The sequence below is a fragment of the Tupaia chinensis genome, unplaced genomic scaffold (assembly GCF_000334495.1).
Source record: "Tupaia chinensis unplaced genomic scaffold, TupChi_1.0 Scaffold147980_1, whole genome shotgun sequence".
NCBI classification, from domain to species: Eukaryota; Metazoa; Chordata; class Mammalia; order Scandentia; family Tupaiidae; genus Tupaia; species Tupaia belangeri.
Window position 1 is genome coordinate 642,917 of NW_006207830.1, and position 16,412 is coordinate 659,328.

The window sequence follows — 16,412 nt, forward strand, 5'->3', positions numbered from 1 at the left end:
ATTTGGAGATTTCTCAAAAATTTACAAATAGAACTGCCATATGATCCAGCAATCCCATTTCTTGGCATCTACTCAAAGGACAGAAGAATTTCTCATTGGAAAAGTGCTTGCACATTGATGTTTATTGCAACACTTTTCACAATTGCTAAGACATGGAATCAACCCAAATGCCCCCGTACGGATGAATAGATTGAAAAACTGTGGCACATATACTCCATGGAATACTATTCAGCCATAAAGCACAACAAAACCCTGGCTTTTGATAGAAAGTGGAAGAATATGGAAGATTTACTGCTGAGGAAGCAAGCCAGGCTATGAAGGAGAGACACTGTATGTCCCCACTTAATATATACCGAATGTCCGCACTCTGTAACTGAAACTGATGGGCTAAAGGATAGAAGAGGAGGATGTAAATGCCAGATGTGGGGTGTGCGGAGGAGAGGGGCCTGGGGAAGAACATTTGGAGGAGGGATATGAAGACAGTATTGTTGAGACAGGAAGGTAATATTGCTATATTTTGAACAACTAGACTGGGGAGAAATGTTCATATATTGAAATGATCACATCGTAAGCTAAATAATGTAATTGAATGTATTAAAAATGTAAATAAGTAAATAAATAAATAAATGAATAAATAAATAAATAAATAGGTAAGTTCTCCAGCTCCCGGAGGGTGGGTAGCTGTGCCTGAGCTGGGAGGAGGAAGCGGCCACAGGCGGCAGGGCAGAGGGAGCTGGAGAGCACGCCAGCTCACCATCCCTGCACCGGTCTGTGGACAAGCTTCTGTCAGCAGTGACCTAGGTATGGCTGCAGCCCTCTGTTTCTGTTGGAGCAACCCTCACGCCCTGCCGGTTGGAGTGAGTGGGGCCAAGGAGCGGCGCCTGGCTGTCGCAGACAGCGCCTCTGGAAGAGCAGCCGAGCCTGGGCCTGGAGTCCTCTGCAGATCACAGCCTGGCCTCTCCCCGTGGTGATGCTGCCGCCAGCAATCCATGGGAGTCTGAAGCTTTTCTTCTGAAGTCCTGGACTCGTTAAACTCAGAAAAAAGTCACCATCTATGTAATGGATTTTATAGATCATACTGCTTTATTCTGGATATCATGGTAACAATACAGGAAGTATCCATCATTTCTCATTTCTACCAGTAGTTATGAACGCTAAAGAAAGAAAGTTTTAAAGCCACAGCACAATTTACTTGGTACCTTTTATGGAATTTCTGATTTTTTGTGTTTAATTTTTGACAATTTTCTGCTAAAGATATGAAGCAGCAGAGCTCATCTTGTAAGGCAAGTCCACAGTAGTAAGAATGCCTAGAAGAGGACTGATCCTGCATACCCGGGTCCACTGGCTGCTGCTGGGGCTAGCATTGCTCTGCAGTTTATTATTCATGTACATTGTGGAATGTGCCCTTCAAAATGATGGAAGTGCATCTCTTCCAGGTGGCATTGGGGGAAATTATGGTAAAGAGTATTATTAAGCCCTCCTACAGTAGCAAGAAGAACATTATCAAAGAAGAGCAGCCAGTCTGAAGTGCCAAATTGCCCAACTGAAACAAGAATTACAAGAAATGAGTGAGAAGGTGAGATCATTTCAAGAGAGAAAAATACAGGGGCTAATAGCAGCAGCTATCAAGGGGCAACAAAGAGCAAACACCTAGTGACCCATTAAGAGTTTCTTGATTCCCAAATTGACAAAGATGAAGTTAGTATAGGAGCCAAACCGCCCAATGAATATGGGGACATTCCCTTTGAAAGTTTTACCTTAATGAAAGTATTTCAATTGGAAATGGGTCTCACTTACCATCCGGAAGAAAAACCAGTTAGAAAAGACAAACGAGGTGAATTGGTAGAAGTCATTGAAGCTGGTTTGGAGGTCATTAATAATCCTGATAAAGATGATGAACAAGAGGATAGGAGGATCCTCTCAGAGGGAAACTCATATTTAATGAAAATGACTTCATAGAAGGTTATTATTGCACTGAGAGAGAAAAGGGCGCACAACATGAACTCTTCTTCAAGAAAACAGACCTTATGGAATACAGACAGAAAGTGAGAAATCACCCCACAGGGGGCATGGCAACACCACAACCCCTTCTCCTTCATTCTCCTCTAAGGATCTTGGGCACACATACACACGTGCTCGGCATGAGTTTAAGCCACCCAGGTCCGGGACTCAAACTGTTGTCAACTATGTGAGAATCCAGAGACATAGCCATTATGCTAACTGCTGTTCCCAACAATTAGGTCTTTTAAGATCATTGTTGAGAAACTGAATACAGAATCCACAAGCTGGAAGAAAATTTTTGTAATAGGTGATTTAACAACTCATCCAGAATACATATAAAACATCTACAATTCAGTAATGAAGAGGCAACCCAGTTTATAAATGAGCAGAAGATTTGAACTGATTTCATAAATGAAGATACTTGACTGGCTAATATGTATATACATGATAAATGCTCAATATACTTAATCATCAGAGAAATGCAAAATAAAACTTAAAGTGGATACCACTATACACCCACTGGTATAAAAAGAGTGATGACACCAAATGTTGACCAGAATGTGGAGCTAGTGGGAGTGTCAAATGGTATAACTACTTTAAAAAACAGACTGCTATCAAATCAACTCAGAAAAAGAAAAGAAAACAAACAAATACTGCTGTCAGGATCAGCAGATTGCCTAGTGGTTATATCACTGGACTCCCACGTAGTCATCTGCAGATGAGCGCTGTAGGCGAAGATGAGCGCTGTAGGCGATGGACAGGGGCGCTCCACAATCTGCAGTTCAAGTCTGGGCACATGTGCATGTATGTTCAAAATGCCAAGAAGAGAATGGAGGAGAAGGGATTGCGGTTTGGCTATTTCCCCGGGGGGTGAGTTCTTGCTTTCTGCCTTTCTGTCTCTCTGGTGAGTGCATGCACCCTATAGCAAAACTTTCTTAAAGAAAAAAAATAAAAAATAACCAGACTTCTGTCTTCTCTAAAGTTAGGCATATTCCTACCCTATGTCCTCACAATTTCATTTGTAGTTACAAATCAAAGAGAAATGAAAACATATTTATATAGAAATCCTTGTATACAAATGCTTATAGCTCCAAAATGGAAATAATCCAAATGTCCTTTATGTAGAGAAGAGATAAATATTAGGTCATCAGGAAAGTCATGATGTATTTTTCTATGCAAAAATGTGTCATGACTTTCATAATGACCCTATTCATTGTGGTGCATTTATACAATAGCATCCTATTCAGCAATAAAAATGATGAAATATGATAGTCCCAACAACATAGATGAATCTTGAAAACATGCTGAGTGAAAAAAGTCACACACAAAATTGTATGTCTTGTATTCTGCCATTTATATGAAGCTTTGGAGCAGAAGCATAATTGACCTATATTGATAGAAATCAGATCAGCAAATTCCTGGCATTAGAGGTGAGGGAGATTTACTACAAAGGGGCATAAGTGACCTTTTTAAGTTGAGAGAACTCATCTATATCCCAACAGAAATATATGTTACATATGTATATACATTTTTTAAAACTCATCAAACTAATAAAATACTCTATATGCACATTTTACTATTGTAAATCCATCATGTATGTATGTGTGTGCATGCACATACATGCATATATACCTGTTAGAGGGTTACAGTAGCTGCCTAAGCACTATACATAATTTGTTCACAAGAATTTGTCTTCTGGACTCCAGTTTTTTTTATGCAACATGAGGAGTTGAACTGCTTCAAACTTTCTAAATTAGAGCTCATCTGAACTTTGAAGTCCTTTCAAACTCTAAAATTTTGTATGGACTGCTATTTGTATTGCTTTAATTCATCAGGCCATCTGTTTGAAAACTGTTAGAATCCAGTTGTACCCTGAATGAATTAAAGTGGAGCTGCTGGGATAGGGGTAGAAAATACTAGAAAAGTCATGATACAGTTTTTTAAGAATTATTTAATTTTATTCATTCATATATTCATTTATTTTTACCAGAGAGAGACATAGAGACAGAGACAAACAGAGAGAGAGAGAGAAAGCCACCAGGTCTGAGACTTGAACCTTGGTCAGCCCTGTGAGAGTGTTCACTGCCTTAACCACCATGCCACCTGCTGGCCCCTGTGATAGGTTTTTTATGCAAAAATGCATCATGAGTTTGCCCAATGACCCAATATTTCTTGTTCCACATGGTAGAGACCAGAAGAAATGGCTCTTTTCTTCCATGTGGCTAAGTCAATATGGAGAGCCCCAGTAAAGTGAATGAATACCTCATTTGAGGAAGCATCTTTTAATAAATTCTCAAGACTGAGACCCTTTTGTATCTTGCAAACTCTGTGGATACAAAGACAGTCCCCATGTAAATGTGTGGGCAGCTGACTGCCAAAATTTAAGGCATATATTGTCCTGTGTCCAGGATCATCTCCCAGAAGCCTAAACTCTCACCCAGCTAGTTGATATGTAGGCAAGTCAAAGAAACCACACCATGAGCCTGTGTAAAGAAAGTGAATTTACGTACTGAAAGGCCTTAATAAAAGAAATATTGAAAGTCCAGGTTCTGGACACTCCTACATCTTTGCAAGAATGTGGACAGTACTGAAACACTTCCCACAAGGTTCCCTGGAATTGTCTTAAACTGCTTGTGTTTGGCATGATCGTTACCTTTGTTTTCTTCTCAATTCTTGCTCAGAGTGATCTTCCTATGGGAACTGGCTACCTCTCCCTGACTCTTATGCTCCTTCCTTATCTTTTACAAAAAGTACACTTTACTTTCTAATTGCCTTTGTATAACTGATTTAACTAAGGGTGATAACTAGTCATCTTTCTCTCCAGCAGAAAAACCTGGTTGGGGCAAAATCACAACTAGCAGCTAATGAGAACATATCATCATGACTCAAAGTTAACATTTCAGGGAACAAACTGGGTTGTGAGTTTACAACAAAATCCCATCTATTCTTTTTACCCTATATCAGTAGCATTTCAAAAGGAAATTATTTTTTTGGTAGGTGGTATGGTGATTTGTGGGTTATTTAACATTTCTTTGTTAGCTTTTAAAGATTTCAGGCAGCTCTTTTATTGTAGCTTAGCAGTTAGAAATGCATTTTATTCAGAACCCAGCACTTGATATAAGAGGATCCATCATATATTGTTTTCACTCAAATTATATTCATCCCCAAATGCTTTTTTGAGATGAGGCTTGTGACAGTATGTATCCATTACACTGTTCTTAAAATGAGGTGATATATGTTCAGCTGAAAGCAAACTCTTCCTCCTTGAGAGTCCTGTACCATGTTATATCATTAATATCCCTGGAATTAGAAGCTGGTAAACTTTCAGAAGGTGAATGCTATTTCCTTGAACCCTGTTTGTAGTTAAATATGCGGCTAACTTCCCCTCACATCAGTGGTTATCTCTGGAGAGAAATGGAGAAAAAAGGATTGTGACATGACCATGTCCTGTTGAGGGGTGTTTGTTTGCTCACTATCTGGGGAATGCACATGTCCTCTGAGAATAATAATAATTAGTAAGAAAAACAGAAAATTAATATATATTTATAAAGAAGATTAAAAGAAATACCTGGCTTACATGGGTGACATAAAGCTGGCTGGCTTTGGCAGGAAGTAAGTGGAAGATTGATTCAAGTCAATGCAATACTGAGTAAGAAAAGCTGAGAAACTCAGGGCCAGAGTCATCTTATTCACTCCTTTTCTAGACAAGAGTGATCATCCACCTTTCCAATTGACCTGGGCTATTTGGGGTCCAGTTCCAAACATAAGGAGAAAGGCTATTAAAGATCTTATACCAGTAAGGGCACTTGATCGTAAATATCCAGCATGTTAGTTTCTGCAGAAAAGGCAATTAAGTAATTTAAAGACTATCTGGAAAGGCTAGAGAGTCAGGCTTGACAGCCATGCAGCCAAGGACACCATCTAGATCATACTATCTGCTGTATTAGTAGAAGTTTAACTGCTGTGATCACTTGGCTTCAAATTGTTACATAAATATTCAGCCAAGAGCACTACCAATAGTATCTTTGCCCTGTTCAGAAGCTTCTTCCTCTGAAAGATGAAGCTCTCTCAGTCCTCACCAGACTGGTTCTGTATTATGATTGCCCTCTTTATGTCACTCTCTTCTGACTTGGGGTCTTGCTCAGAAACATCTTAGCAACTAAGTCCAGGTCATATGTTTGCTTTCGAGCAGCAAGGGAAGCAGAGCATGGATCATCTTGGCTTCTCTCTTGGGACATGAGACTCATAAGGAATGAAATTTTCCATTCACAGAAAAGGTATTCAAAAGGTTCTGAGTAACCATCAATGAAAAGAGATATTATTATTTTGGACCTTTGCCTATCATCTAAATCTTTAGCTTATATTTCAATCTCAACTATTTAGGCTTGGCAGATTGTTTTCTTTACTCATTGTTGGCCAGAAAAATCCTGACTGCTATACATATAACCATTATTTTTACAAATACAGTCTTATGCATGTGCTTTGAGAATATTAAACTATTCTTTCTAAGAACCCAATATTTATTGATCCAGGTCATGTGTTCTACCTATATCATCTAGGTCTTCTGCATTTATTATATATTTCAACCCAAACAACTAAATTGTCCACATTTTATAAGTTAGGAAACTGAGGACCAAGGAGATTAAGTAACTGATCCAAGATTCTGAATAGAAAGTCTGCTACCAGTGCTATTTTCCATTACTCCTTATGCCACAGATTTCCCTGACAAGGGTTACTTGAGGATAATATAAAGCTTATTAATTATTATGAGTACTGTGTTGATGGAATTGAATGATACCAATTCAGTTCTCTAGGACTAACATATCATCATGACTCAAAGTTAACATTTCAGGGAACAAACTGGGTTGTGAGTTTACAACAAAATCCCATCTATTCTTTTTACCCTATATCAGTAGCATTTCAAAAGGAAATTATTTTTTTGGTAGGTGGTATGGTGATTTGTGGGTTATTTAACATTTCTTTGTTAGCTTTTAAAGATTTCAGGCAGCTCTTTTATTGTAGCTTAGCAGTTAGAAATGCATTTTATTCAGAACCCAGCACTTGATATAAGAGGATCCATCATATATTGTTTTCACTCAAATTATATTCATCCCCAAATGCTTTTTTGAGATGAGGCTTGTGACAGTATGTATCCATTACACTGTTCTTAAAATGAGGTGATATATGTTCAGCTGAAAGCAAACTCTTCCTCCTTGAGAGTCCTGTACCATGTTATATCATTAATATCCCTGGAATTAGAAGCTGGTAAACTTTCAGAAGGTGAATGCTATTTCCTTGAACCCTGTTTGTAGTTAAATATGCGGCTAACTTCCCCTCACATCAGTGGTTATCTCTGGAGAGAAATGGAGAAAAAAGGATTGTGACATGACCATGTCCTGTTGAGGGGTGTTTGTTTGCTCACTATCTGGGGAATGCACATGTCCTCTGAGAATAATAATAATTAGTAAGAAAAACAGAAAATTAATATATATTTATAAAGAAGATTAAAAGAAATACCTGGCTTACATGGGTGACATAAAGCTGGCTGGCTTTGGCAGGAAGTAAGTGGAAGATTGATTCAAGTCAATGCAATACTGAGTAAGAAAAGCTGAGAAACTCAGGGCCAGAGTCATCTTATTCACTCCTTTTCTAGACAAGAGTGATCATCCACCTTTCCAATTGACCTGGGCTATTTGGGGTCCAGTTCCAAACATAAGGAGAAAGGCTATTAAAGATCTTATACCAGTAAGGGCACTTGATCGTAAATATCCAGCATGTTAGTTTCTGCAGAAAAGGCAATTAAGTAATTTAAAGACTATCTGGAAAGGCTAGAGAGTCAGGCTTGACAGCCATGCAGCCAAGGACACCATCTAGATCATACTATCTGCTGTATTAGTAGAAGTTTAACTGCTGTGATCACTTGGCTTCAAATTGTTACATAAATATTCAGCCAAGAGCACTACCAATAGTATCTTTGCCCTGTTCAGAAGCTTCTTCCTCTGAAAGATGAAGCTCTCTCAGTCCTCACCAGACTGGTTCTGTATTATGATTGCCCTCTTTATGTCACTCTCTTCTGACTTGGGGTCTTGCTCAGAAACATCTTAGCAACTAAGTCCAGGTCATATGTTTGCTTTCGAGCAGCAAGGGAAGCAGAGCATGGATCATCTTGGCTTCTCTCTTGGGACATGAGACTCATAAGGAATGAAATTTTCCATTCACAGAAAAGGTATTCAAAAGGTTCTGAGTAACCATCAATGAAAAGAGATATTATTATTTTGGACCTTTGCCTATCATCTAAATCTTTAGCTTATATTTCAATCTCAACTATTTAGGCTTGGCAGATTGTTTTCTTTACTCATTGTTGGCCAGAAAAATCCTGACTGCTATACATATAACCATTATTTTTACAAATACAGTCTTATGCATGTGCTTTGAGAATATTAAACTATTCTTTCTAAGAACCCAATATTTATTGATCCAGGTCATGTGTTCTACCTATATCATCTAGGTCTTCTGCATTTATTATATATTTCAACCCAAACAACTAAATTGTCCACATTTTATAAGTTAGGAAACTGAGGACCAAGGAGATTAAGTAACTGATCCAAGATTCTGAATAGAAAGTCTGCTACCAGTGCTATTTTCCATTACTCCTTATGCCACAGATTTCCCTGACAAGGGTTACTTGAGGATAATATAAAGCTTATTAATTATTATGAGTACTGTGTTGATGGAATTGAATGATACCAATTCAGTTCTCTAGGACTTTAGGGAAAGGAAGACGTGTTAGACTAGTCAGACCTGGGTGTCCTCACATCTTATCAGGACAGTGTGACCCATCACTCCCCAGGCCATTTCACAACCCTCAAGTCTCATTTTGTTCATCTTTCATCACTTTCCTTTATAACCTCCCCAAAATGTTTCTCCCTATAAGTATTTGCAATCTTCAGTTTCCAAATTAAGAAATAGGCTGTATGTTTCCTATGGACTCAGCATCTGCTCAGTGATATTTTACTTGACTGTATTATTATGTCACAAATAGGACTTTTTATTTGTCACTAATAAAAGTCTTAACTTTAAACAGATTCTTGGACTGGAGGTTCAACTTTGGCACCCATCTCACCCCCACTAGCTTTTCCAGAGCTACCACTTTCACCATGAAGCTCCGTGAGTTTTCCCAATTCAAACTTGGGCTTCTTCAGCATTTTTACTTTTCTGACAAAGACATCATGGAGAGTATAGTTAGATTAGCAAGTCTTTTCTATGTAGTTCCCAATGCTGTGTGGCTTTAGTTTATTGACCACTTCTTTAAAGGCTTTTTTTCTGCACCTCCTGGTTCATGATTTCCATCATCTTCCAAATTTGGTGATAATGCTGATGCTGAGCTTAAGAGGTCTTCCATATCTAGTTGTTATGGATTTTAGCAAAACAAACATTGAAGAGAAAAAGAAAATAATCATTGGTCATTGTTACTCAGAACCTTTTGAATACCTTTCCTGTGGATGGAGAATTTCATTCCTTGTGAGTCTCACGTCCCAAGAGAGAAGCCAAGATGATCCGTGCTTTGCTTCCCTTGCAGCTAGATATCAACGTGAGCTTTAATCATGGTCTGCCATTTTTTGACCATGGAACACATTTTGTCATGGATGAAAGCCATTCTGTGGAAATTAGTCAGGCAGTTTTTACCCTGAACATCCTCAGTAATTAGTTTGAATTTCCTTAATGCGACTTCATCATTTGACAGATCTTCAAGACTCAGTTCAAACACATGGCTCTTCAGGCTGTCAGACAAAATTTTGCTTCCTTGAGTCCTGGTAACTAGTGTTTCCCCAATATTTCTTATGTTGAATATAGCAGGTGCTTTCATGTCATGTCAATCTTTTTAGAAAATGGATCAACCACTTTTTCTTTGGCTTCCTTTTTTGCCACCTTTTATAAGTTGCTTATTCTTGTCAAGAGCCATGGTACTACTCAGCCAAAAGGCATTGTTTATTATTTTTAGATTTCTATGAACTCCTGTTATTTTGGTCTTGGACTTAGCATAGAGATGCATTAACATCCCAACAATGTCATCTGGTGAGATAGATTTTGTTTTTTAAGTTTATTTGCTTCTTCCATGAGTGAGACAGAGGGTGACAGACAGGGACAGGTACACCCAACAGATTCCTCATGCTGTAGTCCACCTCTAGCCTTAGACAGCCCTAGATCATGGGCATGTGTGTGCCCAGAATGTTTAGGGAAGTCTCTGGATGGAAACCTGGAACCTTCCCATGTGGGTGTGCCTTGGAGAGTATTGCACTACCACTGTACCACCAACCAGCTCTATATTTCTTTCTTTATTCTTTTTCTTAATAGTAGTCATTGCTGATTCATAGGAAGCCATAGGAACCAAAGAATTCTCTTAACAAGTAGCCGGTCAGCAAAGTTATTTGATGATAGGAACTGTCATATTTATCTGAGTATTCCTAGCATCTGGCACCATTTGTAGCACATTATAATAATTGATAAAGAAATTAGATGGGGCCAGCAGATGGCATGGTGGTTGAGGCACTGGACTCCCACATTGCTGACACTGTTTTGAGTCCTGGACCTGGTGACTTTCTCTCTCTTTCTCTCTGTGACTCTCTCTGGTGAGTACATGTGCACTGCAGCAAGTTAAAAAAATAATAACAATGATAAATAACATCAATAATTCATTTTTTTAAAAAAAATAAATGTCATCATCTCATACTGTGGAAAGCAGTTCTGAAACTCTAGAACTCAAATAAGAGTAACATCTGGTTTTAAACAGCTACATCCATTAAATTTTATCCGCACTTCTTTTTGTTTAAGGTATAGTCAAAATAGTAAAATTGGCATTCACAAGGCTACTTTTACCCTACAGATAATCTTATGTTTTTCAGAGGTACGACTATTATTTTTTGAGTGCTTTTATGTTTCTCTTTTATGGAGAGGTTTTTCTATAGGGCGCATGCACTCACCAGAAAGACTGAGAGACAGAAAGCGAGAAATCACCCCCCCCCCGGGGGGATAGCCACGCTGCAATCCCTTTTCCTCCATTCTCTTCTCGGGATCTTGGGCATGCACGTACACGTGCCTGCTGTGAGTTTAAGACACTGAGCCCGGGACTCAAATTGCGGTTGGCTACATGGGAATCCAGCGACATAATCATTACGCCAACTGCTGGTCCCAGAGTGCTTCTATGCTTCTAATTGACACAAGACAGTTACATTCAGGGAGTTACAGAAATGTAAAACTATAGAAATTCATGGGAATTCTGGAAACATAAGCCTGAACAGAATTAGAGACCTAGAATATGGAGCTATGCAAATTAAGTAGGTAAGTCTTTCAGAATGGTAGGACAACACAGGGAACTGTCCCATGTTTCTACCTGTGCTTACCCAGGAGTTTGTGAAAGAATGGAGCTTCTCCATTTTGTTTCCTGAGTAAATGAATTTGTCTCACTAGTAAACGAAACACAGTAGGTGCTGAACAAGTATTGATCGAATGTATTTGTGAAGGAATAAATTAAAATAGAGTTTTATTCATTTAAAAAATAATCAGGACCTAGAAGCCTGGGGATATAGGAGATGTATTTCTCAAATATATATTCTTTTCAGGTTTAGAAGATGAACAGAATAGTTGATATATTTGTATTAAAGTCTCTTCCCTCTGAGTGCAAGGGGGAGAAGTGGTCTTTAGAAAGTGAGTGGTCTCTGACAAACCCAGATGTGCTTGGCCTTGCCATTTGCTTACCTAAGTGCTTCTTTACTCCACCTGCTTAAGGAATGTGGTATATATTAAGAGATGAGAGATTTAATTTGACTGAAAAATATCAAATTTCACTAATTTAGACCAATGGCTTGAGTGTCAGTCTGAACTCATGTAGAAGCTAGAGCATATAATACTAAAAACAAGTAGTATCGCTGGTATCCACAGCTCTTTACGTTATCACATTTTAGTGTGGGCAGAGGCCTGATGACTGCTTAGAACTACATTTGAGAGGCCAGAAGGTGGGTTGGTGGTTAAGGCTCTGAATTTCCACATAGCTGACCCTGGATCCAGGGACTTGAAAAACCACACTGGGAACATATGCATGCATGCCCAGAACCCCAAGAGAAGAATGGAGAAGGGATTGCAGTGTGGCCATCCCTCCTAGAAGGTGATTTCTTACTTCCTGTCTCTTTACAGCAAATGCATACACCTTGTGGAAAACAAAACAAAACAAAACAAAACTTCATTTGATGAGGAATAATGTGTAATTAGAGACATAAGCTAGGCTTCCAGTGGAGTTACACAGAAGTGGCTAGTGTTAGTAAAAAAATGACCTGACCTTAGACCATTGAAGCACTGTCAAGACAGTGACAGTTTCTGCTAATATTGAAAAAGAAAATTGAGGCATGCCAGGAGGAATATGATCCAAAGTTAGTGTTCCTTCTTTTTCCTTTATGTTATAGCTGGCTGTCCTTTCTTCTTTTGCTGCCTGCCTCTCTTTCTCTATCACTTATCATCTATTTATCTACCACCATCTGCTGTCTATCTATATATCTACCTACCTTCCTGTCATCTATCTATTTAATCAATAAAGCAGGATGAAATAATTTACAAAATTTTAGGAGTATAACATATGTAGGAACTAGGCCAGCCTGGCCTCTGTACTCTTGTCTCAAACACTTGATTTATTTAGTTTCTATTGCTTAAAACATTTATTTTTCTTTTTTATTAACATATAATAATTGTACACAACAATGGGGGACTGTGAAAATTTTTCGTACCAGAGTACAATGTGTAATGATTAAATCAGTGTAGTTAGTATATCTATTATTTTAATTTTAACCATGTGTTATTACTTGGTGTTGGGAACATTTTTTTCCCTTTATTTTTGTTTGTTTGTTTCTTTTATTTTTTTTAAAGTTATTCTTTAAAGTACACAGTAATTGTACCTCAACCCAACTCTTGGGTTGTCAGAAAAGCCATGATTTTTTTTTTCTGTTTGCTATGCAAAAATGTGTCCTAACTATTCTGATAATCTAATATATTCTACTCTACTATATTTTATAACACTAGAACTTTTACCTCTTATTTATATGTCATTTTGTTTCTGACAGTCAATGTCCCTCTGTTCCTTCCTCCTCCCTCCTGTTCTTTCTAGTCTCTAATAGCCATTCCTCCTTTCTCTAATTGTAAAATTATTTTCTTACAATGTAGTGTCTTGAACCAACTCCCATTCCCATTTAATTTTTGTGCAAATATATTAATTTTTATATCATTTTACATCTTCTTATTAGACCATATGCTTCATGAAGGCAGTGACCTTGTTCTGTTCACCATTGTATCTCTAGACCTAGCATAGTGCCTTTATGAATAGGTACTCATAAGAATTTGTTCATTAAATATTACAATGAAAAAGAAGGAAATGACTAAATGAATTTAGCAATCACATTTGGATATAGTGAACCTGTGTAGGTATCATTAAAAAAAAATGTATGGGTCTCAGAACCAGATAGGTAGGAGTATATGTGGAGTATACCACTTACTTACTGTGAGAATGTAGACAAATGATGGAACTTCCCAAAGCTGATTTCTTCATTGGCCACTTTAAATAAGAATGCATTTTGGTCCTCAAAGCTGGTTTCCTGGCCTCTACTATTCATCTCCCTCATTCTGTCCCCTTTCAGCATTATGAAAATTTAAAGTTAGCACAGTCTTGGAGAAGTTTCGCTATAGGTTCAACATACATGCGAATAGAATAGAAAAGTATTCTTGATCATCTTTCAGTAATTCCATGATTTTATGGGAGTTACCTGATTCTAGACAAATAATTTAATATTTAAAGAAAGAAAGACAGATTTTAAAAAGCTTGTTTATAGGGCCAGTAGGTGGTGTGGTGGTTAAGGCTGTGGGACTCCCACAAGGCCAGCTGTGGTTTGAGTCCTGAATCAGGCAGTTTGCTTTCTTTTTTTTCTTTTTTTTTGGAGAGGTTTTTGTGATAGGGCGCGTGCACTCACCAGACAGACAGAGAGAGACAGAGAGACAGAAAGCGAGAAATCGCCCCCCAGGGGGGATGGCCACATCGCAATCCCTTCTCCTCCATTCTCCTCTCGGGATCTTGGGCATGCACACACACGCACCTGGCGTGAGTTTAAGCCACTGGGTCCGAGCCTCAAACCACGGTTGACTATGTGGGAGTCCAGCGACATAGCCATTACGCTAACTGCTGGTCCCAGGCAGTTTGCTTTCTCACTTCTCTCTCTCTGTCTCTCTCATTCTCTCTGGTAAGTGCATGTGCCCTATCGCAAAATTATAATTAATAATAATAAGTCTAAAAAAACTTATATAAAAGTATATTTATTGGGACCAGCAGTTAGCGTAATGGCTATGTCGCTGGACTACCATGTAGTAGACTGCGGTTTGAGTCCTGGACCCGGTGTCTTAAACTCACGCCAGGCACGTGTGCGTGCATGCCCAAGATCCCATAAAGGAGAATGGAGGAGAAGGGATTGCAGCGTGGCCATCCCCTCTAGGGGGTGATTTCTCGCTTTCTATCTCTCTGTCTGTCTGGCGAACACATGTGGCCTATAGCAAAAATCTCTCCAAAAAAAGAAAAAAAAAGTATATTTATTTCTTCCATGAGAGAGGAAGAAAGATGAGAGACAGTGAGAGAGAGAGTGAGAGAGAAAGAAAGAGAAGGACCCCAACAGGGTCTTCATGCTGACTTAGATCATGGGCATGAATACATGCTCAGCATGCCTAGGGAGGTCCCAGGATGTGAACTCAAACCTTTCCTATGTGGGTTCAGTTGTGCTACCATCTGGCCCTCCAAAATGCATATTTTAATCCCAATTCATTTATATGCCAAGACTAAGACATTAGGTTTGTTGCATTTAAATCAAAGCGGAGAGTGCACATGTCCTAGAGCCTCCTGTGGGTTTTTATTTGAGGAGAGGGGTGGGGTGGTGTTTAGGCTGCCTGAGCCTGGATTCAAACCGTGATGTTGAGCCATGCGAGATATAGCTCCTAGGCCATAAGGCAGACCCAGACTTGTCTTTAACTTGTGTCAATTTTGTCTTACGTATTTTGATGTCAAGTTAGTAGGTGTATAAAAATTAAAAGCCTTATATATCTTCTGCTTGAAGAAAACCTTTTGCCTTTATGAAATAGCCTTCTGTCTCTAGTAATGCCTTTTGTCTAAAAAGTATCTTTGAGTTGAATTTTATTTTATTTTTTTAAGAGAGATTTTTGCTATAGGGTGCATGTGCTTGCTGGAGAGCCAGAGAGAAATAGATGGAAAATGAAAAATCACCCCCCCCCCCAGGGAGGATGGTCATGCTACAATCCATTCTTCTCTATGCTCCTCCCATGATTTTAGGCATGCATGTACATGTGCCTGGCGTGAGTTTCAAGCTGCCAAATTCAGGATTCAAACTGTAGTTGACTATGTGAAAGCCCAGTGATGTATCTATTCTACCATCTGCTGGTCACCTAATTAGAAATATTTTACATGTTATTCCAGAAGAAGAGATAATGGAGTTTAAAGAAGTCCAGATGTTTTAGTACATTTACTATTGGTGCTCTGTAAAGTGAACAACCATGATATTTTTTGTTCAGCAGTCCTTCCTCTCATATATGGCTATTATAAGAGTAGATTTGCTTTTATATTAACCTTCCTCTGTTGTTGAGCATCTGACCCAAATTGAGTAAAAACTATCTTTTCATATTTTACTAGAACTAAAAGTAATATTTCTTGTTTTTCATTAGAAGTAATATGAAGTAACTCTTTGGAGATTTTGGTGCTTATATTCCTCTTGATGTGAAATAAGGCCATCTTTAGTGACAGAATAAAAGTTCAAAAAAAAAATAGAAATGAGAGGTGAAAAGAAATGGGAGATGAAGTGCTATCTGGATTGCTGGTACTGATAGTCTGAAGTAGCTCAAATTTGATGTAGCAAGGGATCTTATTTTATCTTAAAATTAAATAGATAAAAACAAACATTGGACTTAGAATGGAGTATTTGTGACTTATTTGTGTGTGTGTGTGTGTGTATATATGTGTGTGTGTGTGTGTATATATATATAATAGAAAGATTTTAGGTCATTGTTTTCAGAAAATGAATTTTAACAAGAGTCTTAGTGGTATCAGTTACTGCCTTGCTCTGGAAAAATACAAGATGGCAGGCAGTGCCATGTTAAATTTGCAAAGTCAGGGTAATGGTGTCTGGGATAGTGTTTTATCCTAGTGGAATACAAATCCCATACAAAGCCTTACCTTGCTATGCCTGAGTGCAGAAGTTAATGATACTCTACGCAGAGGCTAAAATGAGTGAGCACTAGTTGTGAAAAATCACCCTACAGGCACAATCCCAAGCTTTCTAGGTAAACAGAATAGTCAAGAGGATGAAAACCAAGAAAAC

General features: G+C 38.4%; 1 pseudogene; it reads left to right on the forward strand.

Annotated features, from left to right (window-relative positions):
• Nucleotides 1–1,288: 1,288 nt before the first annotated feature.
• Nucleotides 1,289–13,354, forward strand: LOC102487031 (chondroitin sulfate N-acetylgalactosaminyltransferase 2 pseudogene; annotated as a pseudogene).
• The last annotated feature ends 3,058 nt before the right edge of the window (nt 13,355–16,412 follow it).